This window comes from Humulus lupulus, chromosome X (genome assembly GCF_963169125.1).
Source record: "Humulus lupulus chromosome X, drHumLupu1.1, whole genome shotgun sequence".
NCBI classification, from domain to species: domain Eukaryota; kingdom Viridiplantae; phylum Streptophyta; class Magnoliopsida; order Rosales; family Cannabaceae; genus Humulus; species Humulus lupulus.
In genome coordinates, this window is record NC_084802.1 from 10,167,140 (window position 1) to 10,193,540 (window position 26,401).

Genomic DNA, 26,401 nt, shown 5'->3' on the forward strand with positions numbered 1-26,401 from the left:
AATTTTATTGAAAAACCCATATAAATGTAATTTTCACATTTACATATGGGGAAATTACTTGGGATATGGATTTTGTTTATTTGTTTTCATAAATATGTACTTTTTTTAGATTTTTGTATAAATTATGAATTTTTTCTAACTTAAGCTTATTGTATGAAAAAATATTTATATATTTTTATGTTTTATTGAAATAAAGTCATATTTTTTTTAATTAATTGCTTTGTGTTTAGAAACTTTTTGTTTTGTCGGGAGGTTTAGAGATTTATATTACTTTTGGTTTTTTTTTTCTTTTTCGAAGTATTTTAATTTTTTTTTAGAGAGAGTTTATAAATTTGTTTTTTTTATTTACTCATTCCTATCATATATTTTTTTTATCTCCTTTTATTTTAATTTAGTACAATGATATGTAATCTTATTATTACAATATTTAATATTTTATGCTATTAATACCTGAATTTTTAATGAAAATTAATTTTTTTTAAATAAATTTAACAAAATATACAGATTAAAAAGAAAATATAAATACATTTGGATTCTTAATAGATAAACCACATAATATTTTAGGTATTTTTATCATTACATCCAATTTTTAAAAGATATTTGTGCAATTTTATATATTTTTTATTTGCTTTTGTCTTTCTTTTACTAAACGAATAGTTTTTTTTAGTATATGTTTTGTTTTTCTAGATTAGGTTATCATAAGGAGACTATTACCTTGTTTCTTAGGTTACTATATGAGGTACTGGTTACTCATTTAGATAACATAAAAGTAATTTGTTACGATGAAAATCATATCAAAAGTAACTTGGTACTAGGTTACAATTGTAAAGTCATTTTTTGGTAATTTTATTTTAGACAAAATATTTTAAAGTTATTAAGGAAAATCAGTAGTATCTCCATATTGATTTTCGGTTTTATTTGGCAATATTTTCAGCTGGTTTTGTAATGTGAAAAGATCTCTAAATGTGAATATACTTGTTGCCTTATTTATCTCAAATAATCATTTTTTTGGTAAAAATATATTGTGCAAATATCTTGAGATTATTTTCAGGGATTATATGGGATTATGGTTATCCTGGAAATAAAAAAGGTGTCGAAAATGAACATGGTCAAGAGAAATGACCATGTTCGTTCTGCCAGATCAAACGGATCACGTTGCTGACTCATCAGTTTCCTTTTCTGTCGACACAGAATCCATCTGGCTGGCTGTTTTCCTAAATCAAAGGAATTCGCAAATTGATTTCAAAGATACTAGAAAATCATGGCCTTGGACGATTTCCCTTCCTATAAATACCTTGCCAAGACCTTTGGATTTTTCACCTCTTTCGTTTTCAATATTTGTAAACATTATTTTGAAGAGTGTCTTTATTTGTAGAGATTAAGTTTGTTCACCTTAATCTTTGTGAGAGTGCTGAGTGTACTTGTAGATGTCTATCTAGTCCATTGTAATCAGATAGTGTCTATTTTGAACGTGTTCATAAGGATCTTCGGGAGAGGATTCTATCTAAGTCTCACTTCGGGAGGAAGTGTGCACTCGCTATTCTTTGAAGGGAGTTCAAGAGAATCAGCGTTTCATCAAACCAGATTCGTAGAGAAAAGTACAACAAGATTGCGGCAATAGTTTAAGAGGGAGTCTTACATTGTTTAAGTCAATGCTTTTGTACACTTTATTTCTTTACTAATTGGTTTATTCTCTGGGCGTGGCCCCAAGAAGTAGGTTATCCGAAAGGTTTTCTGAACCTTGTAAAAATTCGCTGTGTTGTTTAATTTTTGCACTGTCTATATTGTGTTCAGTTCTGTCGTAACAAGTTCGGATTCTGTTCCGACAGAACTGGTATCTGTGTAAACAATTAATTACCATTCCGCATTTTAATTAATTTATGGTTTAATTAATTTGGTAATTACTAAAAACGAAATTTCAACAATCATGTGTACCAGTTACTCTATGAGATAAATAGAAAGAAAACTGATACTTTAAAAGCCATATCAAAACTAACAACAGAATGTAATATCTTATATACAGAGAACTAAAAACATGTTACATACAGAGAATTAAAAGAGAGAACTGAAAACATGTTTCATACAGAGAATTAAAAGAAACCTAATACATTTTATAACAAAGATAGAAATCAAAAAGTAACTTAGTATCTTGAAACACATATTAAAACCAATAACAAAGATAGGTGGCTAAAAGTAACCTAATACACCAGGTTACTCTTTTAGATAAAATGAAGGTAACCAGTATTTTAAAAACTATATCAAAACTAACAACAAAGAATGTAATACGTTACATATTGGTGACAAAAAGCAACGTAATATATTTTATAACAAAGACAGATGACGAAAAGTAACCTAGTACCTTGAAACCCATATTAAAACCCACAATAAAGACAGATGACTATAGATAACTTGGTGTACCAAGTTACTCTTTTAGATAAAAAAAAAAATAGCCTAGTACTTTGGAAACCATACAAAAACTAACAACAAAGAAGGTAACTTTTTACATACAAAGAACTAAAAGTAATCGAATACATTTCATAACAAAGATAGATTACTAAAAGTAACATGGTACCTTAAAACCCATATTAAAACAAACAACAAAGACAAAGGACTAAAATTAAGCCAGTACTTTGAAATTGATATAATAACAAAGACAAACATAAAATGTAATCTGGTACTTTGCAATCAAATTAACCTAGTATTTTTTTATAATATAATAGTAACCTGGAATGTTTAAAACATAACAAAAGACAATAATAAAAAGTAACCTAGTACTTTGTGATTCATGCCCTTGATTATATTGTCAAGCTTTTTGAATAGTGTTTATAATATTATCTTCTTATATCTTCAAGCATCAAGAATACTGAAATTCATGAAACTTTGATTTCCTTGAATTGATCTTTGAACCTTCCAAAACTTCATAAGCAACAAATATATGAAAAGACTTTGGAGGTTTCTTGTTAGTATTGTAACATTCTATTACATGTAATTCTACATAATTTTTATCTGGGTGTACCATTCCTATCTGATGAAAGAAACTTGAACCAATATAAAAACTTAGATAAAAAGAAGGGTAGGTAACCATTTGGTACCATGTATTTTTGCAAAGTATTATTTTTGTACTTTATATTTACAATAATGCTCATTTGATACCCTGTATTTTGAAATCATACATATATTGGTACCTTGTATTATAAAATCGTACATATTTGATACCCTAAACTCAAATTTAATTAATAAAATTTTACAACTTTAATCAAAATGTTCTCAATTATATGAGTTCCAAATTTATATTTAATTACTTAATTACATATAACTGATGACAGTTTATCATATTGACAAAATTTTATCTATCAAATTAAAGTCTAGGGTATCAAATATGTATGATTTAAAAATACATGGTACCATATGAGCATTATTGAAAACAAATGGTACAAAAATAATACTTTGCTAAAACATAGGGTACCAAATGAGTAAATTCACTAAAAAGAATTAAAGCTAGGAAAAAGGTTCATCAATGGTTCTAAAAAAAGCACAATTTACTTATGCTTTAAAAACATGAATTAGTATAAAACTCTGATTAATAGATTTAAAACTCAAATCAAATTTAGAGGAAGATGTGGAGTAATTCTTACTGTTAACCGAGATTTTCGGCAACTCTATTAATAACTAATATTTACTAGTAAGTATAATGAAAGCGGAATATTAACACGGGGCTTTTACGTGGTTAGGGCGTTAATTAGCCTTAGTCCACGAGTCTATATTATTAGAGCTTGAAGAACCTTTTACAATGGAGTTTTCCCTCTATATTTTGACAGAGTTCCTGTCTTTTTGGTGAAAGGAGAGACCCCTTTTACAGTGTTCTGTAGCTTATATTTATAGGCTTGTCGGAACACCGGGTCTGGGCCGGGTCCGACCCAGGCCCATTGGAGAAATGGATATATGTGGCCTTTCTAGTGGAGGCCCAATACAAAAGGTACAAAATACATGAATTCCAAGCCATCTAAGGCCCAACAGGTTGACCTTAGAGCTACGCCTCGCCCGAAAAAACGGCACTTTTGGTCTGATCACTTCGAGTCACGAGGCTGATTCAGGAGACAAGACCAGTCAGAGTACTTGGCTGCGCAGACCTGACACATTGGCGTGCAATCCCGAGGTGGCCTTTTCTGCAGGTGAAAAGTGGGGACAACGCCCACGTGGAGTGAGGCGGCTTCAAGGTCCTGGACGCTTGGCCCCTTCAACTGGGGGTGAGGTGATCCGGGTCCGTTTACCTTCGTCCCGCTTCGTTTACCACATGCCCGGACCGTATCAGGGTCCGGGATCGGGACGCGTAGGCCGCGGTGGTCCGAACGCTCTATACACCGCCCGGACTATCGTCGTGGAGGACAGACCCGGAGGGACATTCCGGACCCCTCCAACGGGCCCAGACATGAATCCCCGGTCCATACCCTTCCCCTTGGACACTCTCCATACCAAGAGGCCTTGGGCCGGGCCTGCGTGCCTACATGGCCCCTGATAATGGGCCTGGAAGAAGGCCCCGAGCCCATGCAGGAAATGGGGATAACACTTACAACTTTTCATTTGTTTATAACAAACCTAACAATTATTATTTCACTACTACAAATATAGGGTTTCTCTGCGCTTTTTTTCAATCTAAAATAAAAAGCGCAGAGAAAATAATTGAAGGACTTTTAGGAACTATGTTACTGCAGTTTTTTTAAAAAGCGCAATGTAAAGTAGGAAATGTGGAAATTGGAAACTTTTTCTCTGCGGTTTTCTTAAAAAAGCGCAGAGAAAAGTTGTGCAGTTTGTTTTTTAAGAAAACTGTAGAGAAAGAAAGACTTTTATCTGTGGTTTTATTAAAATAACTGCAAAGAAAAGTATTGTAATTTTTCAAAAAATTTACCAAGCATAACTTTGTGCTCGGTTGTCCGTTTTTCTTTGGATAGATCTCAAAAAAATATCAAAGTTAAAAAAAACACTCAAAATGGACAACCTAGCACAAAGTTATGCTTGGTAAAAGTTTTGAAAAATTACAATACTTTTTTGTACGATTTTTTCAATAAAACCGCAGAGGAAAGGTTCCAGACCTATATATAAACTCATTCTTTCCCATAAGGTTCACAAACTTAGTTCATTTCGCGAAAAACTTCTTCAACGACGGCGATATGTCTTTCAATCTTAATCTTAGTATTTTTTTCATAATTTTTGGCTAAATCCTAGTTAAAAACTGAAGTAGAGGCTTGATATTTGTCTATTTTCAGGTTTTTGGTAGGGGTGTTCATATAAACCGCAAACCGCGGTTGGAACCAAACCGCACCACACCAAACCGCAAAAAACCGTAACCAATGAAACCGTTTTTCGATGGTTCGGTTTAACCGGACCGTTCAAATTTAATGGTTTGGTCACGGTTTCTAATTTTTTAAAACCAATTAAACCGGACCGGACCGTGATTTTTTCTAAAAAAATAATTTTTAGAAATGATGGTTCAAAGGTTTGAACCCCTACACTTAAGTTAATATAAAGTCTACCAAATCATCCAAGCCAAACAATTTAATTGTTTATGATATGTTTTTAATAGTATTTAATACATGCACAAGTTTCTAAAACAAAAAAGAAAAAAAAAAGGTAAGTACCTACATTGTTTAGAAAGTAAACATTTATTTTTCTCACTTCTATAAAACGATTCAAAATACTTAAACTTACAACAACAAAGACAATAAGCTTCTTGTAGACTTTTATGGTCTTAAAAATAAAGCTAAAATTATTATTATTTAAATACAATTATTTAGTTAATAATTTTATAATAAAAAAAGTTTTAAATTTTAATAATTTGGTTATATGGTTAAAACCAAACCAAACCGCATCAACCCCTTTATTTATGGTTTGGTTTGGTTTTGTTTTTTAATTTTAATGGTTTGGTTTTTCATTTTGAAAAAACTGGATGAGCGGTTTGGTTTAAAAATTCTTCTAAACCGCACCAAACCAAACCGTGTATACCTCTAGTTTTTGGTAATAAAAATAGTTAGGATTTGGTCGAAAAATTGTCCATTTGCACTGTATTTTTTGCCATACATTGTATTCTTGAGCTTCAAATTAGGTAATGATCTATATATCTTTGTTTGCATAGTTTTTTGTTTTTTTCATCATTATTTTTAGAGTTTATTTTGTGTGGAACAGACAAATAGAAATCAAATTTTTGAGAGGTTTTTTATAAATCACTAATTTGGTTGCTGAATTTTTTTTCTTCAAATTTTTCAGTGACCAAACCTGAAAAATGGTTTTTTTTTTTTTCAGGTTTTCAGATTTTCTTTGTATGCAGCTAGATAGATCTCAAAAAAATATCAAATTTAAAAAAAAAACACCACAAACGAACAACCGAGCACAAAGTTATACTTGGTCAAAGTTTTCAAAAAATTACAATACTTTCCTCTGCGGTTTTTTCAATACAACCGCAGAGAAAAGTCTTTCTTTCTACTAATTTAAGAGAACTCAAGGATATTCTACCAATTCATATAATCATTTTTCAGATACTAAATTTAATGGTTCCCAAAGTCAATTACTTTCTTAGTAAAAATGTTAATTAGTTTTTTATTTTTAAAAATCATTCCAACTATCATCATCTTCAACATCGACTTCTTGCCAATTCCTAAACTAAAAGTCATTGATGGTTATATATGATAACTAGGTCAAGTTTATATAATACATGCACAATAATGTATATATATATATATATATATATATTGTAGAAGCCAAAAAAAAAACACGTCGAATCACTTCTGGTCTCAAGCTTCACTTGGTCATTGACTCTCTTCTTGATCTAAAGGTAGCTCTACCCCTGACGTGTGCGAGTATACTGCAGCGAACCGCCTACTCACAGTCTCGCCAAAATATCATCGCCGAAAGAAAGTAAAGAGAAGGAGAGACAAGGAGAAAAGAGGAAGAGAAAGCAGAACCAAAGATTAGTGACATCTTTCTTCAACAAAATCTTATCGTCTCCTTCGATCGACTTCGGTAGTCGGCGTCTTCTCCCACAACTGAGTCTTGGGCAGCATCATTGATGGCAAAGGTTGGGTATGGAGCGACATCCTTGGTGGCTTACGGCTGTAAAAATCCAAACTTTGAAAGTTTAATGCTCAAATCCATTTTTTACTTAATTTTTGGAAAAATCCATATTTAGAAAAATTTCTATTAAAAAATCCATGAATATAAAAAAATCCCTTTACATATTTAATCTTGGGAGTTTACACATCTATACTTATAAGGGTAACTTAATTACAATATTGTTATTGAAACAATAATATAACCAAATCTAATAAATTATTATCATGTATAACACATATATATAAGATAATTAAATTAAATAATTCAATTTCCTTAAATCATTTACCATGACATCCTTCCTAAAATATCTAGTTATTAACTAAAATAAGATTCAATTACAAAATTTAAATGCAATAAATAATTAATATTTTTTTATATAGAATACAACTGCTATATTCAACCATTTTTAAAGACAAATTGATATCAAGTTACCATTATCAGTGGTGAAGTTCAAACATACGAGTAGATGCTATGATGAGCACTATTCCTTTGATGATTGTAGCTGGGGCAACTTTGTCCTTCACCATAAGCAAGATGGCATCTAGTGGGCAATCTTCTTATGCAAAGGCAGCTAATGTGGTTGAAGAGACAATTGGCTCAATCAAAACAGTAAGTCACAATGTTTTATTTTTGTACCAAAATATTGTTACTCCACTTTTCTTCCATAATAGATATTTCTGATCATTAAACTCCTGTTGAGGATAAAACTCAACCTCAACTTGTATTGACAATGGAAATGTACAAGCACAGAGAACACAAAGATAAACATGATTTACATAAAATATTGCCTTTCTCTACACAAGTCAGAGAATGGAACACCTTTGAATTCCTTAAAATTGAAGAGCAAATTAAAATGGCTACCCGATGCCTAAATCTATCATTAACATTATGTTTTATTGACTTTTATTTTGTCTATTTAGGTTGCATCATTTACTAGGGAGAAACAAGCAATAACAAATTATAACGGATTTCTTATTAGTGCTTACAAGTCTGGTGTTCATCAAGGCATAGCCTCTGGATTGAGTGTTGGCATCGTCATGTTTGTGATGTTTAGTAGCTACGCATTAGTTGCGTGGTTCGGTGCAAAGTTGATACGGGAGAAAAATTATAACGGGGGTGACGTTTTAAATGTGATATTTGATGTACTGACTGGATCAATGTGAGGAAGTCCTATTTTACATTCTTAGATAGGCAATTGCTATGTGTTACGTTGCTTCAATGGTCAAAGTTTATAAACTTATAATTATTTGTTGTTGTTTTTTTCCCTGTTGTAAACGTATGGGTGAATCAGGTCCTTGAGGCAGGCATCTCCTTGTTTGAGTGCATTTGCTACTGGTCAAGCTGCAGCATTTAAGATGTTTGAGATCATCAAAAGGAAGCCAGAGATTGACGTGTACGACACCAAAGGAAAGATATTGGATGATGTGCGTGGATATATTGAGTTGAGGGATGTTTACATTAGCTATCCAGCTAGACCAAATGAGCAAATATTCAACGGATTTTCACTTGATTTTCCTAGTGGTACTACTACAGCTCTGGTTGGGCCAAGTGGGAGTGGCAAGTCAACAGTCATTAGTCTTATTGAATGATTTTATGATCCCCAAGCTGGTGAAGTATTGATAGATGGCATCAACTTGAAAGAGCTGCAACTTAAATGGATTCGGGGGAAAATTGGTCTTGTTAGCCAAGAACCTGTATTATTTGTGTAGAAATAGTGATAGATTTAGGGTGTCTTGTACAGCTAAGCATAGGTTGTAATATTAGACATAGGTTGTAATATTAGACAGCTAAGCATAGGTTGTAATATTTATTTCTTTCTTTTTCTAGCTATCTTGTACATTGTAATTTGCCTATATATTGGCCTTTCTATTCTTCAATAAAATTATATTAGAAGAATTAATCCCAAAACAACTACATGGTATCAGAGAATTTGTAGTCCAAAAATTGGGAAATCTTTGCAATTTTTTTCTCTGCCATTTCTTAAAAAAAATTAGGGTTTCATTCTTTGAGGCTCAAACTTAGAAATCAATTTTAGAGTTGTCTTCTAATCTCACCTCCTGCCCAGAAAGCTTGCCCCACCTCCGATCGGCAAAACCCCAAATCTCGTGGTTTAGAAGAGTGGCACGTGAGTCACACGCGCCACCTCACTCGCCGGCGTCTTTCTCCAGCGTCTTCCTCCTCGGCACTTCCTATTGTGGCTGTGACTCTTCATCTCAGGTGTGATAAGTTTTTCAACTATCTTGAGTTCATAAACATCTTTTTTTTCTGCTGCCCATTGTTTTTATCTGCTGCCCATTCATCATGAAAGTTCAATCTCCAAATTTCATGGCTCCTCCATCTCAGCCAATTAATCTCATAATTTTTTTTCAACTTCATGAGAGCCCTCTACCAACCAACTGTCACAAAGTCAGCCACATCTCACAGGAACAAAGTTTGCCACCTCTCAAAACACCTCCGAACCCTCTTCGACATTTTTTGCAGCCGCTACAACCACATACAATTGAGGCAAACGTCACTATAATGTGTCATCAAGGTTCTTCATCTCACACATTTACTGCATCCGCCAACAAAGGTCTTTGGATAGTAGATTTAGGGGCTTCCGACCACATGACAGGTGATTTACAAGTCTTCACCACCTTCAAACAATGTGCTCATTGCCCCATAGTCAGAATTGTCGATGGATCCCTCTCAAAAGTGATGGGGAGTGGTTCTGTAAAATTATCAGATGATCTTCTCCTTTCATCTGTTCTATTTGTCCCTAAATTAAGTTGCAATCTTCTCTCAATAAGCAAACTCACAAGAGACTTAAATTGTGTGACTAAATTCTATCCAAATTTTTGTGAATTTCAGGTTGTGGGCTCGGCAAAGGTGATTGGCAGTGCTGAAATGAATGATGGACTATACATTCTCAAGGATTCTCCTAAAAGTAAACAAGTTCACAAATCAAGTTGTGGTAACCATTTAAATTATATTTCTCATTCAGTGTCTGTTTCGAATGACAATCTTATCATGTTGTGACATTTTCGACTTGGACATCCAAATTTCGATTATCTTAAAAAACTCTTTCCTCAGTTATTTATCCATAAACAACCAAAATTCTTTCACTGTGAAGCCTGTCAACTTGCTAAACACACTCGAAACTCTTATCCCAATTTTTCTTACAAACCTTCAAAACCTTTTTTACTGATACACAGTGATATTTGGGGACCCTCACGGGTAACAAATATCAATGGATCTAGATGGTTCGTATCCTTTATTGATGATCACACTAGGACAACATGGACCTTTCTCATGAAAGAAAAATCAGAAACTACTTCTATCTTTCAAAATTTCCATTCCATGATTCAAAATCAATTCAACCAAAAAATCCAAATTCTAAAAACTGACAATGAGAAAGAATATTTTAACTCCATTCTTGGTCCATACTTGTTAGAGCAAGGGATTGTTCATATTAGTTCATGTGTTGATACTCCACAGCAAAATGGGGTGGCTGAGAGAAAAAATAGACATCTTCTTGAAGTTTCTAGGTCAATCATGGTTTCAAATAATGTTTCGAAACAGTTTTGGGGGGAAGTCGTACTCACAGCCACCTATCTCATAAATCGTATGCCTAGCCGAGTACTACAATTCAAAACCCCAAGAAATCTGTTACTCGCGACATTCCCTCATATCTCAACTTTCTCCTCAAATCTTCCACTCAAAGTCTTCGGCTGTACTGCCTTTGTCCATATTTATGATCACAAAAGAACAAAGCTTGATCCAAAGTCTCACAAATGTCTCTTCATCGGCTATTCCAGCACTCAAAAGGGATACAAATGTTACTCCCCAGTTACAAAGAGGGTTTATAACACTGTGGATGTCACCTTTTTTTAACACCAATCTTTCTTTCCCAAACCTGGTATTCAGGGGGAGCATTCAAAGGAATATCAGATTTGGGAAACTCTTCATGATCATCAGGCTGCATTTCTTCAACCCAATGTCTTCACACATGAACATCATCAAACTGCTCAACCCTTACCTGTGTTGTCACAGTCAACTGGTTCTCCCTTGCCTTCTTATTTGCCTATCCCACCAAATCTTAGTCCAGAAAATACATCCAGCCCGTCCTCCTCACTTCCTATAGTCATTCCGACCTCATTTTCCGCCGATGAAAATCCTAATACTCTCTCAAATGTACCGCCACTTCAAACTCAAGCACAATTTGATATAGGTAACAAAGAACTTCGTGTTTATAGCAGGAGAAAAGCTGGGAATATAGAGGTCAACATGCAAGACAAGGACTGTTCAAACACTCAACCGAGCTCTCACGACCTTGAAAATTATGAAGGTATGGATTCTATGACTCATGAGTTAGTTTCTCCTACTATTTATGACATTGACCTGCCTATTGCTCTTCGAAAGGGTGTCAGAACTTGTACTAATCACCCAATCAAGAAATATGTTGCCTATGGGAAACTAACACCTATGTACCGAGCCTTTGTCTCTTCCCTTGATCTTATTCAGATTCCTACAGACATTTATGAGGCCTTGAAAGATCCTAAATGGAAGATTGCAGTCGATGAAGAAATCAATGCTTTTGAGAAAAATGGTACTTGGGTTCTCACTGAGTTACCTCAAGGAAAGCGGACAGTTGGTTGTAAGTGGATTTTTACCGTCAAGTATAACTCAGATGGAAGTATCAATAGATTCTAGGCTCGGTTGGTTGCGAAAGGGTTCACTCAATCATATGGTGTTGACTATCATGAGACCTTTGCTCCCGTCACCAAGCTTAATACAGTAAGAGTTTTGTTATCACTTGCTGTAAATTGTGATTGGCCCTTATATCAGTTGGATGTAAAAAATGCCTTCTTGAATGGGGAACTCGAAGAAGAAGTCTATATGGATATTCCACCAGGGATGAAAAAATACTCCAGTGGTCGAGTAGTGTGCAAACTTCTCAAATCTCTTTATGGCTTGAAACAGTCACCTTGGGCATGGTTTGATAGATTTGCAAAAACAATTATTAAACATGGATATACTCAAAGCCAGGCTGATCATACCCTGTTTGTTAAGTTCTCTTCAACAGGAAAGCTGGCAATTCTCATTGTCTATGTGGATGACATAATCCTAACAGGAGACGATTCATGCGAAATTTCAGATCTCAAAAGACTTCTTGCCTCAGAGTTTGAAATAAAAGATTTAGGACCCCTCAAATACTTTCTTGGAATGGAAGTAGCCCGATCCAAAGATGGAATTGTCATATCTCAATGAAAGTATATTCTAGACCTTTTAAAAGAAACTGGAATGATTGGGAGTAAGCCTGTTGACACTCCAATGGATCCAAACTTGAAAGCAATTCGAAGTGAGGATTCAACTCCAGTAGAAAGGGGGAGTTATCAGAGATTAGTGGGGAAACTAATCTATCTTTCTCATACTAGACCTGATATCGCTTTCTCTGTCAGCGTGGTAAGCCAACATATGCACAATCCTTTCAAGGAGCATTTGGAATCAGTTCGTCGTATTCTAAGATATTTAAAAATGACACCAGGTCTTGGTTTGCACTTCAGAAAACACAGCAATCGAGACTGGGAAGTCTACACAGATTCTAGTTGGGCTGGAGAGCTGACCGACAGATGATCAACCAGTGGTTATTGCACCTATGTATGGGGTAATTTAGTCATTTGGAGAAGCAAAAAACAGTCTATGGTCTCAAGGAGTAGTGTAGAGTCAGAATATCGTGCTTTGGCCTTAGGTATATGTGAAGGAATGTGGCTCAAAAGGCTAATGAATGAGTTGAGAATTGACTCTCCTAAGTCATTTAAGATGTACAGTGAAAGTCAAGCTACAATCAACATTGCTAAGAATCCAGTTCACTATGATAAAACTAAACATATTGAAATCGAACAACACTTAATTTTTGAGAAAGTAAATTCAAAGGTTATTGAGCTCAACTACATTCCCACAAAGAAACAGATTGCAGACATCCTAACAAAGGCCCTACCAAGAACGAGTTTTGAAGAATTTAATTCCAAGCTGGGTTTGTATAACATATACAACACAGCTTGAGGGGGAGTGTAGAAATAGTGATAGATTTAGGGTGTCTTGTACAGCTAAGCATAGGATGTAATATTAGACAGCTAAGCATAGGTTGTAATATTTATTTCTTTCCTTTTTTAGCTATCTTGTACATTGTAATTTGCCTATATATTGGCCTTTCTATTCTTCAATAAAATTAGATTAGAAGAATTAATCCCAAAACAACTACAATTTGCTTCTAGCATTAAGGACAATATTGCTTATGGAAAGGAAGGTGCAACCGTTGAAGAGATAAGAGTAGCTGCTGAACTTGCAAATGTTGCTAATTTCATTGATAAATTACCTCAGGTTTTTAATTATGACTCTTGCACTGCTACAAAAACACTCTTTTAGGACACTTTTTTAGGGCACTCACCTAGATGCGAGTCCTAAAAACAACTCCTGGACTTTTTAGGACTCGCAACTATGTGTGTCCTAAAAGTTTGATTTTTTTTTTAATAACAAACACCTCCTGAACTTTTTAGGACACTCATTGTGAGTCCTTAAAGATTTTTTTTAGGACACGCAATGCAAGTCCTAAAAACTTGTGTGTGTCCTAAAAGTTTGATTTTTTTTAACAAAAATTCCTGGACTTTTTAGGACACTCATTGAGAGTCCTTAAAAAATTTAAATAAATTTTTTTAACAAAATTTTTATTATATATATTAAATCAGAAAAGAAAAAAAATTAAAGTTTTATTAATAATTAAAAAAAAACAAAAGTGTATTTAAAAAAAAAAATTAACATGGGCCGATCAGCCCACTTTCCTCTCATAACCCTAAATTACTTTTCCTTTTTCTCCCTAAATTTTTTCCACAGCTGCCGTATCTTTCTCCTTCCCTCTTTCTGCATGTATTTCCCTCTCTCACACTACACATCTATCAATCTCCATGGCAGCATGGAGGGCTCGGAACGGCGACAGCTCAGGACCAACGGTGGGCTCGGAGTGGTTGCAGCTTAGGCCGAACGGAGGGGCTTGGAGCGGCCATGACTTTGGCTGAACGGAGGGGCCTCGGGACGACCGACGGTGGTGTGGAACGACCACAACGTGAAGACAGTGGCGTGGGACAAACGGCGATGACAGTGGCTTCGGACGAACGGTGGGGATCAGCCCTCGGAGTAAGTTTCTCTCTCTTTCCCTATGTTTTTGAAGGTCGGGTTGAGGCTATAAGCAGTAGGGTCGGGGATTTGGGGTTGTGGCTATGTGGTCAAGGGGTTCGGAGTTTCTATTCTTTCATTCTATCTCACATAGATTTTTTTTTGACAGAATGAAGATTATTGCTGCTTACTTTTTGGATGTTTTGGGAGGAAATGCTTCTCCTTCTGCCTGTTTTTATTTTGTTCAAGTGTTCTTGTGTTGTATAAATTTATTTTGTTTAAAATCCTTATTTTGTTGTAGAATAACCTGTGTGAGGTTTCTTTTTCTATTTTTTATTGTTATTCTAATTTATTTTGGAATTGATGATGAATTTTACATTACTGTGAACAATTTGTGTTGTAAAGAGATAATGCATTTATGATTAATTTCTCAAATTAAAAATGCATTAAAGCAATTGATTAATTATTTATAATATATATTAGGAAAAATAGAATAACCAAATCATTAAATATATTAATTGAATGTAATTTAATTAATTACTATATTATAAATATTAAATAATAAATTTCGGTTTTTTTAAAAGCACCCAACTAGATCTTTTAGGACACGCAATGGGAGTCCTAAAAACAATCTTTTGCGAGTCCTAAAAAACCTGAGTCCGCAAGTCCTAAAAACTTTTTTAGGACTCGCAATGCTAGTCCTAAAAAGTCTTTTTTTGTAGTAGTGTTGATTTACCGGTAGGGCTCTCAGTGTTTACAACCCGTGAACAGTTTCCTGTGCGATTTTTTTTATGACCGTGTATATTGTAGCTATTTAGAATATCCTGCAAATTTTCAGAAAATTTTGAATAGTTTACAGTACCGAAAACTAGGTTCAAACATGTTGTTGCACGCATGACTAATTTTTTTTACGCACATGGAAAACATGTTTGAACCTAGTTTTCGGTACTGTAAACTATTCGAAATTTTCTGAAAATTTGCAGGATGTGCTCTAAATAGCTATAATATACACGGTCATAAAAAAACGTCGTACCGAAAACTGTTCACGGGTCGAGAAACACTAAGAGCCTTACCGGTAGGACTTAAAGTGAAGCCCCAATAGAAAAATTGTCCAATATATATAATTGTAAATTTAATATATTTAAAATAAAATGATGCTTCTGCGCTTATCAATCAAGATAATTACAACGTGATTGAGATTCCTGGATGACCTTCAATTGCATAGATACAATGTAATTATTTAGTTAAACAAACAAGTCTAACATATGATAATTCTCGCTAATTACTTCTAATTTCAATTACCAACACACCTTTAGTGTATAGTGATTTACAATTTCAAACTGTTTTTAAACATGAAGTTTGAATTGACGATCAGGCTCTCACTCAAATCTAGTCAAGGCCACTTGTGGTGCTTATGCTGAGCTTATACGATTGCAACAAGTGGACAAAGAGTCTGAGCAAGTTGCTGACAATCAATTAGAAACTGAAGCTAATGAAGAAATACTTAGACAATCAAGTCAAAGAGGGTCGATAATGCAATCTCTTAGTGGGGCATCTTATTTTGAAAATAGAAGTTGTCATGCACTCGAGTTACCTCTTAATGTAGATCCGGAGGTTGCTGTGCAAGTGGTGCAACCCCATCCAAGTGTGCCACTAAGTCGCCTTGCTGCTCTTAACAAGCCAGAGATACCTTATCTTCTTGTCTGTCGGAGCTATAGCGGCTTCTGTAAATGGCACTGTACTTCCAATTTTTGGTCTGCTTATTTCTAGAATGATAAAGATATTTTATGAACCTCCTCATGAGCAGCAAGAGCATTCTGTGTTTTGGGAAATAATGTTTCTGGTTCTTGGTATTGTGTCTTTCCTAGTGATCTTAGCACAAGATTACTTCTTTGCTGTAGCTGGCTGTAAGTTAAGACAACGCATACGATTGATGTGTTTTGAGAAACTAGTTCACATGGAAGTGGGATGGTTCGATGAGCCAGGGCACTCGAGTGGTGCCATTGGGGCAAGGCTTTCTGCAGATGCAGCCACTATTCGTGGCTTAGTTGGAGATGCACTTGGTCTGCTTGTTCAGAATATTGGATCAGCAGTTGCTGCTTTGCTCATTGCCTTTCTTGCAAGCTGGCAGTTGGCATTCATCGTCGTTCTCTTGCTTCCACTACTTGGAATCAATGGATACGTTGAAGTGAAGTTCATGAAAGGGTTCAGTGCAAGTGTAAAGGTGTGCTCTAGAACCAATACAATATATAAGTAGCTAGATTTTTTTTTCGGTTACTAGTCACAGTGTTAAAGAAACACATTGGAAAAAGAGTTAGGCATGTAAATGGGGCGGGTTTGCCCCGCCCCGCCCCGCCCCGATTAGTTTCTTGGAGCGGGGCGGGTCGCCCCGCCCCGGCTTAATCGGGGCGGGTCTGTCCCGCCTCATTTAACTTTTTTTTTTTTATAAATATTAAATTATAATTTTAGAATTTTTCCTAAGCCTAAATATTATTTTTTATTGTAATCTTTATATTTTACACTTGGTATCAACTACATCATCAAATATTATATTTTGTTTTTTTATTTTAAAATTTACAAAATAAATATAAGAATAAGGATGAATTATATAAAACATATTTTTCAATATTTATAATTCTTTCTAGTCTATATAGATGTTATATTATTTTATAATATAATGTAATATTATATTATTTTATAATATAATGTTTTAGATTAAATAAATGTGACATAGAGTGTCACATATTGTAACATATAATAGAGAGTTACATTATTTGGATATATGTGAAAAATCCAAACATGTAACATATTTGGTGTTACAAATTCATCACAAATTTGTAACTCCCAAATATTACCCAATAATGTGTATATTATATGTTACACATTTGAGATTGGATTTCATAAAGCCATATGAGAAATGGCTGATAGAGATGTGATTTTAACTCCCATATTGTGTATGGAAGTTACAAAATCAAGTGGGAATAAATTGGAACGTTTTGGAAAAAACTCAAAAAATTGGTTGCTGAAACTGACCAAGGGCCGCGGCGCTTGAAACTAGCGCCGCGGCGCTTGAAACTAGCGCCGCGGCGCTAGTGGCTGACAGATTCATACTAAGTCGGTTTTTATCCAATTTTGAACGTTTCCAACAACCAAGTAACTCCCAAATCTCTATTTTAATTCCATAAAACACCCAATTTATCATTGGTAACAGCCATGGGGGTTGGTGGAATTTGAAATTCAAAGGGTGTCTCTAAACTCTATAAATAGGAGCCTAATGCTCACTTGTAAGACACACCATTTTCTATCCACTAGAGCACTTGGCTAGAAACACCTTGAGGCTTGATTATTCCAGAAAGCATTTCCAAAATCTGTGAGAGATCCCTTAGTGCTTGAGTTAGGGGGAAATAAGCTTTTGGACAAAGGTTTCAAACCTTGTTCAAGTTGGTGATCCCCAATACTCTTCACTTTGGTTGTGTGAGTGAGAGTTCTTTGTTCATTGTTCTTATTCTTGTTCTTTTATTATATTGCTTTTCTTTTCTTCTATTATTCACTCTTTTACATGTATCTTTTGTTTTAGAGTTGTAATCTCATCTATATCTTTTCATTATACTACTTCTAGTTTATTTGTATATTTTGTCTTAGAGTTGTATTTTCTATTTCTATCATCTTCTACCTCTTTCTCTATATTTACATGTACCTTTTGTCATAGAGTTGTAACACTTTTAATCAATCAATATTTATTTGTAATATATTTTCTAGAGTTGTAATATTATCTTACATTTTCCATTGAGGCAATATTATTTTTCCTAACATATAGAATTAAAAATATTCTAAACCACATATAAAATGTCAATTTTACATACTATGTATATAAGTAGCATGAGAGAATTGGGTTAGAGTATAGAAAAGAAAAAAAATCGAAGCGGGGAGGGGCTGCTCCACCCTGCTTGAATTCCTAGCGGGGCGGGGAGGGGCGGGGCGGAGCCCCGCCCCAAACTCTGCCCCGTTTTAACCGGGGCAAAGATGCCCGACGGGGCCCCGCCCCGCCCTGCCTCACCGCCCCATTTTGCCATGCCTAAAAAGAGTTAAGGGTTTCATGATGATATGAATTATAATTGGGTGTTGCAGATGATGTATGAGGATGCGAGCCAAGTAGCTAATGACGCAGTAGGGAGTATAAGAACCATTGCTTCATTTTGTGCAGAAGAGAAAGTTATCCAGCTATACGGAAAGAAATGTGAAGGCCCTATGAAGACTGGGATATGGCATGGCATTATCAGTGGGATAGGACTTGGGATGTCCTTTCTTTTACTTTTTTGTGTCTATGCAACAAGTTTCTACGCTGGAGCTAGACTTGTTAAGGATGGCAAAGCTTCGTTTTCTGACGTTTTTAAGGTAATTATTGTTAAAATCAATATTAGCTCCTAAACAACCTAAATCTATATTCAGTATATATAAATTAAGTACATATAAGTTAAGTTTATATATAATGTATGGATATAATTAATTAACTAAATTAAGATATGTGGTTTGTATTTCATTTAGGTTATTATAAATACCCATTTCTTTACATCTTAAATTGATATCGAGAAAGTAAATGAAATAAGACAATTAGTTAGTCTTATATATATGATGTAGTCTTGTTATTGAGAGTTATCTTGTTGTAGTCTCAATTAAATAAAGTTTTGTGGTGTGTCTCCACTTCTCTGTAAATTTCTTCTTTCCGATATAAAATTTAGAATTTTATATTCTAAATTTTATAAACCCATTTACAAGTTATGGGCTTTACATCTCTTAGTTTTGGCACTAGATCCCAAGTCTCGTTTTGCTCAAGTGCTTCAATCTCTTCTTTCATCGCTGTCATCCACTGTGATGCTTCTTCAAATGTCTCGGGCTCTTTTATAGATCTTTCTTCTACTATGGCTGCATTAGCATATTTTGGATTTGGTTTTCTTGTTCTTGTTGACCTTCAAAGTTGAGATTGCAAGTTTGAATCTTCTATTTCACTAAGTCTACCTTCTTCTCTTGGTTGTTGATATATATCAGTTTGCCAAGGGTTCTTTGTCACTGTTCGATCAACTTCACTTCCATTTGAATCTTCTGATTCACCTGAACCTGGTTGAAGCTGAGCAATATGCTCCCCCATCTTCTGTTCTAACTTGTCTTCAAAATCTCTCGAGTCAGGTAACACCTTCTTCTCTGAGGACCACCAAGATGATGCTTCATCAAATACCACATTTCGTAAAGTGTAGCATTTATTACTTGTTGGATCACAACATTTCCATCCCTTTCTTTGGCAACCGTACCCCACAAAGATACATTCTATAGCTTTCTTGTCAAACTTATTTCGTAAATGGTCAGGAACAAATACATAGCATACATAACCAAATACTCGAAAGTAACTAACTGTAGGTTTCGTGTTCCATAGTTTCTCAAAGGGTGAAATAAATTCTAACCTCTGTTGAGGAAGTCTGTTGATCACAATAGCTGCAGTTCTCATCGCTTCTACCCAAAACCTTCCCGGTACATTCTTTCCATGTAGCATACTACGACAAATTTCTGCAAGATGCCTATTCTTTCTTTCAGCTACACCGTTTTGTTGTGGTGTATTGACACAAATATATTGATGAAGTATTTGACACTCCTTCAGGAATCGAGAGAACTCATTTGAACTATATTCTCCCCCATTATCTGTGCGCAGGCAACGAATCTTCTTCTGCACTTCTCCTTCAACTATTTCTTTGAATTCTTTAAACTTTGAGAATGTGTCAGATTTTTCTTTCATAAAGAAGACCCACACATATCTAGAGAAGTCATCAATGAAATTCATCATATAACGCATACCACCAATTGATGATTGCTTAACTGGTCCAAACACTTTAGAATGAACTAATTCTAATGGTTCTGTTGCTTTAAATTTTGATTCCACATATGGCAGTTGGTGTGCTTTACCATACTGACATCCAGCACATATCGTGTCTGTTCGCACATCAAGCTGAGGTAGCCCCCTCAACATCAACTTCTTTACCATCACATTTAACTTCGAATAGCTAACGTGACCTAAACGCATGTGCCATAGATTTGCTGTCTCATTTTTCCTTGCTTTGTCCACATATATGTGGACTCTGCTGACAACACATAGATTGACTCCACTCGTCGCCCTTCCATTGCTGGTTTTTTTGAGATTTTGATGTCACGATACACCTTTACATCTCGGGGACCAAACATAACATAGTGGCCTAATGATGTTAATTGAGCTACAGATAACAAATTGTTCTTCATTCCTGGAACATAATAAACATCTTGAAGTGGCACCTGGATAGAATTATATCGAGGCGTAATTGTAGTCTTACCAATATGGGCTATCGGTAATCTTAAGTTATCAGCTGTCACCACTACACGACTTCCTTTATACTCAGACAAATTTTGCAACATTTTTTTTTATCACCTGTCATATGATTTGAGCACCCTGAATCTACAATCCAATCATTTTTGTAGTCCATCTTTTCTGATGTCGTTGCCATGAAAGCTAATTCTTCTTCCTCCATAGCAAGAAACACTTCAGCATCCCAATCATCTTCATGCTCTTTAGAAGTAGAGGTCGCAGTATTACTTTCAACGGACTTTTTCTTGAACCAACAGTCTTTTGCCATGTGGCCTATTTTCCCACAATTGTAACACTTGCCATCAAACTTTTTACCATGAGCACGATTCTTCGAAGCTCCCCATCGATGAGAGTCTTCCTTTCCTTGGTGATGCTTCCTATCACCATCCTTTTTAGATCCACCATTATTGTGCCGCTTTTTGTTGCTTTTGTTGGTGTAGAACGCTTCCTCTTCACTCTTCAATGCAACTCCTCCCATTTTCTTAGCCATAGCTTCTTGACCAGCAAGCAAATTTTCGAACTCAACAAGTGATGGTTGTGTCGGCCATCCTTGTATAGTGGCAACAAACCCTTGGTATTCGGGTTTCAAACCATGGATAATTAATCTCTTTATCCTAGCATCGCCTATAGATGTTGTTGGATCTAAAACAGATATTTCACGACATATCGATTTCATCTTATGAAAATATTGGGGAATCGTCATGTCTCGTTGCGCCATTGATATCAACTCATTCTCGAGAATTTGTAGTCTCGTATCATTCTTCTTTGAAAAGAGTGTAACTAAAGTGTCCAATGCTTCCTTCAGTGTTTTAGCATCGCGTATGTGCTCCAACATTTCTTCTTCAATTGTGGTCTTTAAAGCAAACATTGCTTTGCCTGCTTTAATTTTCCACTTTCGCAAGATGCCATTGGTATCTTCTGCTGTCGGTTGGGTAACTTCACCACCACCGACAATCTCCCAAAGATCTTGTCCTTGTAGGTAAGACTCCATACATGTTACCCATGTGGTGTAATTTGTACTGTTAAGCTTTTTGATTCCTCCAACTACTTGAAGATCACCCATTATGTTGACAAGAGTTCAACTATATGAAACAAGCTTACTTTAACAAATCTGACACCATGACTTTGATACCAAATGTTGAAGAAAATTTAGAATATAAAATTCTAAATTTTATATCGCAAAGAATAAATTCACAGAAAAGTGGAGACACACTACAAAACTTTATTTAATTGAGACTACAACAAGATAACTCTCAATAACAAGACTACAACAAGATAACTCTCAATAACAAGACTACAACATAGAATAATTGTCTTATTTCATTTACTTTCTCGATATCAATTTAAGATGTAAAGAAATGGGTATTTATAATAACCCAAATGATATACAAACCACATATCTTAATTTAGTTCATTAATTATATCCATACATTATATATAAACTTAACTTATATATACTGAATATAGATTTAGTTTGTTTAGGAGCTAATATTGATTTTAACACTCCCCTTCAATGTTAGCTCCCATTCCTTGAACTATTCCAAGTTGATGGCGAAATTTTTCAAACTTTCCGATACTCGAGCTTTTTGTGAACAAGTCTGCAACTTGCTCATCTGTCTTCACTTGTTTCATTTGGTATCAAAGCAAATTCTAAATTATCTGATATGGGTTTTACATCTCTTAGTTTTGAACTCTTTTGAACTAGATTTAGAATTTTCTTCAACATTTCCAATTCTAAATCTGACACATTCTCAAAGTTTAAAGAATTCAAAGAAATAGTTGAAGGAGAAGTGCGGAAGAAGATTCGTTGCTTGCGCACAGATAATGGGGGAAAATATAGTTCAAATGAGTTATCTCGATACCTGAAGGAGTGTCAAATACGTCATCAATATACTTGTGCCACTACACCACAACAAAATGATGTAGCTGAAAGAAAGAATAGGCATCTTGCAGAAATTTGTCGTAGTATGCTACATGGAAAGAATGTATTGGGAAGGTTTTGGGCAGAAGCAATGAGAACTGTAGTTGTTGTGATCAACAGACTTCCTCAACAGAGGTTAGAATTTATTTCACCCTTTGAGAAACTGTGGAACACGAAACCTATAGTTCGTTACTTTCGAGTATTTGGCTGTGTATGCTATGTATTTGTTCCTAACCATTTACGAAATAAGTTTGACAAGAAAGCTATAAGATGTATCTTTGTGGGATATGATAGCCAAAGAAAGGGATGGAAATGCTGTGATCCAACAAGTAATAAATGCTACACTTCACGAAATGTGGTATTTGATGAAGCATCATCTTGGTGGTCCTCAGAGAAGAAGGTGTTACCTAACTCGAGAGATTTTGAAGACAAGTTAGAATAGAAGATGGGGGAGCATATTGCTCAGCTTCAACCAGGTTCAGATGAATCAGAAGATTCAAATGGAAGTGAAGTTGATCGAACAGTGACAGAGAACCCTTGGCAAACTGGTATATATCAACAACCAAGAGAAGAAGGTAGACCTAGTGAAATAGAAGATTCAAACTCGCAATCTCAACTTCGAAGGTCAACAAGAACAAGAAAACCAAATCCAAAATATGACAATGCATCCATAGTTGAAGAAAGATCTATGAAAGAGCCCGGGACATTTGAAGAAGCATCACAAAGTGTTGAGTGGATGACAGCGATGAAAGAAGAGATTGAAGCACTTGAGCAAAACGAGACTTGGGATCTAGTGCCAAAACTAAGAGATGTAAAACCCATATCTTGTAAATGGGTTTATAAAATAAAGCGTCGTCCAGATGGGTCAATCGAGAGATATAAGGCTCGATTGGTAGCCCGCGGCTTCTCTCAAGAATATGGACTAGACTATGATGAAATGTTTAGTCCAGTGGCAACACTTACAACTATACGAGTTCTACTTGCAATTTCGGCCAACAAAAATTGGAACTTGTGGCAGATGGATGTGAAGAATGCACTCTTGCATGGAGAGTTGGATCGTGAGATTTACATGATTCAACCAAGAGGTTTTGAAAGTGAAGCTTATCCTAGCTTTGTCTGCAAGCTGAGAAAAGCTCTTTATGGATTGAAGCAAGCACCACGAGCATGGTATGGTAAAATAGCTGAATTCCTAAGCCACAGTGGTTACATGATGGCACATGCAGACTCTAGCTTATTTGTTAAAGCTAGAGAAGGAAAGTTGGCAGTGGTGTTGGTATACGTAGATGATCTAATCATCACTGGATATGATGAAGGAGAAATTCGTCAAACGAGAGAGAATTTATCAGTCCGCTTCTAAATGAAAGAGCTTAGAGAGCTCAAACACTTTTTGGGATTAGAGGTCGATCGTACAAAAGAAGGGTTGCTTCTTTGTCAACAAAAGTATACGATAGACCTGCTAAAGAAGTTTGGGATGATGGATTGTAAACCAATCTCAACACCGATGGAATCAAATGGAAAATTGTGTGCGCACGAAGGAAAAGATTTGGAGGATGCATTCATGTATCAGCAAATAGTAGGTAGTCTAATCTATTTGACCTTAACTCGTCCTGATATCTCTTATTCAGTTGGAGTCATGAGTCGATACATGCAAAATCCAAAGAAGTCTCATTTAGAAATAGTTCGGCGGATACTCAGATATATAAAAGGTACAATAGACTATGATCTTATGTACAAGAAGGGTGAAAGTTGCAAACTAGTTGGTTATTGTGACGCTGACTATGCAGGGGATCACGATACTCATAGATCAACTACGGGGTATATGTTTATGCTTGGATCTGGAATGATTTCTTGATGTAGTAAGAGACAACCGACAATGTCTTTGTCAACAACCGAAGCAGAATACCGAGTAGCAGCAATGGCAGCTCAAGAGAGTACTTGGTTGATACTGCTAATGAAAGATTTGCACCAACCAATAGATTATGCGATGTCGTTGTACTGTGATAATCAATCAGCAATTCGTCTGGCAGAAAATCCAGTCTTTCATGCAAGGACTAAACACGTGGAAGTGCACTATCATTTTCTTCGAGAGAAAGTTCTACAAGACGAAATTTTAATGAAACAAGTGAAGACAGATGAGCAAGTTGCAAACTTGTTCACAAAAAGCTTGAGTATTGGAAAGTTTGAAAACTTTTGCCATCAACTTGGAATAGTTCAAAGAATGGGAGCTAACATTGAAGGGGAGTGTTAAAATCAATATTAGCTCCTAAACAAACTAAATCTATATTCAGTATATATAAGTTAATTTTATATATAATGTATGGATATAATTAATTAACTAAATTAAGATGTGGTTTGTATTTCATTTGGGTTATTATAAATATTCATTTCTTTACATCTTAAATTGATATCGAGAAAGTAAATGAAATAAGACAATTAGTCTTATATATGTTGTAGTCTTGTTATTAAGAGTTATCTTGTTGTAGTCTCAATTAAATAAAGTTTTGTGGTGTATCTCTACTTCCCTGTGAATTTATTCTTTGCGATATAAAATTTAGAATTTTATATTCTAAATTTTCAACAACAATTATTTTGTTTTTTTTATTCTTGATAAGTCATATAATAAAAATAATGATATATTATGTTTTTGTAGGTGTTTTTTGCTTTGCAATGTCAGCTGCTGGTATTTCTCAATATAGTTCATTTGCTCCTGATTCTAGCAAAGCCAAGACGATTGCAGCTTCGACATTCGCTATAATGGACCGAGCCTCAAAAATTGATTCTAGTAATGAATCTAGAGAGACAATAGACAATGTGAATGGTGAGATTCAACTGAGGCATGTGAGTTTTAAGTATCCATCGAGGCCAAATATACAAATTTTAAGAGACCTCAGTCTAACTATCCACTCTAACAAGGTAAATAAATGTATGTGATACTTTTAATACAATGTAATAATACAAAGAGAACTAGTATGTTGAGTTGTAAACTATTTATCTAAAATTTGTGTTGCATTGGTTGGCAAAAGTGGGTGCAGAAAATCAATGGTGATAGCTTTATTACAAAGATTTTATGATCCTGATTCAGGAGACATAACTCTTGATGGAGTTGAACTTGGAAGGCTAAATTTGAAATGGTTAAGGCAACAGATGGGACTGGTGAGCCAAGAGCCGGCTTTGTTCAACGACACTACTCGTGCCAACATTGCATTTGGGAAAGAAGGTGCATCAGAGACAGAGATTATGGCTGCATCAGAGTTAGCCTATGCCCACATCTTCATCAGTAGTTTAGACCAGGTGTGTTTTACTCTCTATTCATTTGGCATGTATGTTATGTAATTGATTAGTTTAAATTGGTTGGAGGATTGAGTATAAAGAAACTTGATGAGGACAGGGTTACCAAACGGTGGTGGGAGAAAGAGGAGTGCAGTTGTCTGGAGGGCAAAGGCAGAGAGTGGCCATTGCAAGGGCAGTTGTGAAAAGGCCAAAGATATTGCTTTTAGATGAGGCGACTAGTGCCCTTGATGCAGAGTCAGAGTTAATGGTCCAACATGCACTTGACAATGTCATGGTTGTTGTCGTGGTAGCCCACAGACTTTCAACCATCAAGAATGCCGATGTTATTGTGGTTATTAAGAGCGGAGTCATAGTTGAGAAGGGCAGTCACAACACTCTCATTAACATTGAGAATGGCTTTTATGCCTCCTTGGCCGCACTTCATACGAAAAATACTAGTTCATAAGTTGTTGGTTTCACATCTTTATTATATCTCTTCTATATAAAAAGTGTGTGGATAACGGGAACTCTTGATTTTAATGATTTTTTAATTTTTATCTGTTAACTTT

At 35.1% G+C, this 26,401-nt stretch overlaps 1 pseudogene; it reads left to right on the forward strand.

Annotated features, from left to right (window-relative positions):
- Positions 1 to 7,575: 7,575 nt before the first annotated feature.
- Positions 7,576 to 26,298, forward strand: LOC133805482 (ABC transporter B family member 21-like; annotated as a pseudogene).
- Positions 26,299 to 26,401: the final 103 nt, after the last annotated feature.